General features: G+C 34.9%; 1 long non-coding RNA gene across 1 annotated transcript; it reads left to right on the top strand.

The window, feature by feature from the left end:
• Positions 1 to 355: 355 nt before the first annotated feature.
• On the top strand, positions 356 to 1,532 carry LOC114440497 (uncharacterized). The gene is made up of 3 exons (XR_003671147.1): positions 356 to 393; positions 617 to 751; positions 1,299 to 1,532. It is a non-coding gene; the product is annotated as an uncharacterized LOC114440497 (long non-coding RNA).
• Positions 1,533 to 2,057: the final 525 nt, after the last annotated feature.

Raw genomic sequence — 2,057 nt, 5'->3', positions numbered from 1 at the left:
CTGCAACCCTTTCAACAGTGCTGAACATGACAGACACAGAGATGGACCAGTTGGCCAACTTTCTTGGACATGACATAAGAATCCATCGTGAATTTTATCGACTCCCTGAGAAGACATTGCAGCTTGCCAAGATCAGCAAACTTCTAATGGCACTCGAGCAGGGAAGACTCGCTGAGTTTCATGGAATGAACTTGGATGAGATTGGGATAGATCCAGATGGTGTGTTATTTTACTATTTTATGTACCTTTATGTAGTTTACATCTGTTCCTTCAAGTTTACTTTGGTAAGCTGTACTTCATACATTTTTTTTGTTACTTCAACAGAAAAAGTTGTTGACTGTGACGAGGAAGACCAGAACATTCAGGAGGAAAACTGTTCATCTACTGTTGATGGTCTGTACTGCAGTAAGGGTTGTCAAACATACCTCTCTGTTGTTATAAGCGTTCTTTCATTGCAGTCCTGGTGTATAAAAGGATTTCAGCAGTCTTGGTTAGTAAGCTCACTAATAGTTGTTTCATTGACTGTAATTGGTAGGTAGAAGATCAATCATCATGAAAAAAATCATTTATCCACTGTATCTCTTACTTATTTATTTTGTTTGGTTATTTTCCACAGAACTGGACACAGAGGACACACCACTTCATACTGAAGGTAATGAAATTACACCACCACCTCCTAAGAGATGCAGACCACTACCATCAGGTGATGCAACACCCTCAGGAGACAGTATTCTCATGTCTTTTTCCAAGGGTGAGCCCATCACAGTCTTCTCTTTCATTTACTTCCTCAACAGTTTCAAAACCTTATTTAAAATGCAACTCTTTAACCTGCCATATTCAGTCAGCAAAATCAAAATTCAGGTGACTTGATTGTTTTGATAAAATGTATTAAACTACAAAGACACAAACTTTGACATTATTACAGACATAAAATGAAAGAAACAACTGAGGCAACAAATTCTTCTTTTGTTGTGCATAAATCTTAAAATCTCAATGCTCAGAAACCTAGTCCATAGTTATTGATGGAATTAAATGCTTCGATATAGTTTTTTTTTGTTTTTTTAATCAAATCTTTATTATTTCATTAATGTCTAAAAAAATACCCACTGCAATAGCTGGATTTAACAATTTTCTTTTTCATTTGCTTTGCAGAATCCACAAATCAGTATTCTTAATTTGTAATTTCATTCACATGTAAAGTGAAGATAATTTTGCATATACTGTACTTTTGGCATTTATATTCATTTCTGAATTCCAGCTTACACTGTTACACTTACACTCAATTACAAATGTTGCAGGTAAAACTGTCCCAAAGAAGAAGTCCCCCTGGCAGCAAACTGAGGTGCAAGCAGTGGAGAGGCACATGAAACAGTTCATCACATCTTGTATTGTACCAGCAAAGAGTGATTGTGAGAAGTGTTTGAGGAAGGAACCCGAAGCTCTTAAGAATCGGGACTGGCAGAACCTGAAATTCTATGTTTACAACCGCATCACAGCCTACAAAAGGAAACTGCAAGATAAATAAAATTGAACTAAGGTCATGTTCTTCAGTTTAATATATATATATGTATATATATATATATATATGTTGAAATTTTTTTTGAATAATAGTTAAATTAAAGGTTCATCTTTGATATTAAAATTGTGAGTTGGCTGTTTTGGGTATACATAGTGGTTAGAAGTATATTCATTATAGTGGCCTGGTTAGTAGTGGATAGCTGGTCCTGGTATAACAGGATTTGCAATAACATTTATCATAGTTTTTTTAGGTTTCTGTACTGGTGAAAAGATACCTTTACACTGCTTTATCTACTAATAACTTTTAGGTTTTAAGGGAGTTAAAACTGAAAAATAATAATGTCCCCACAAATACATGGGAACCTGTGTGAAATATGCAAATAATATTCAAATTAGGTCCCCATCAACCACGTTGACTCGATTTTTCACAGGTCCCCATTTATGATGGGGAAAACATTATTTCATAATTTCAGCAATTTAAAGGCGTGTATTTGCTAACACAACAGTGCTTTGTGTACCTGATTTTTTTCAATGCTCTA

This window comes from Parambassis ranga, chromosome 8, assembly GCF_900634625.1.
Source record: "Parambassis ranga chromosome 8, fParRan2.1, whole genome shotgun sequence".
In the NCBI taxonomy this organism is placed as follows: domain Eukaryota; kingdom Metazoa; phylum Chordata; class Actinopteri; family Ambassidae; genus Parambassis; species Parambassis ranga.
Note: the sequence above shows the minus strand (reverse complement) of the source record. Positions and strands in the feature narration are given on the sequence as shown.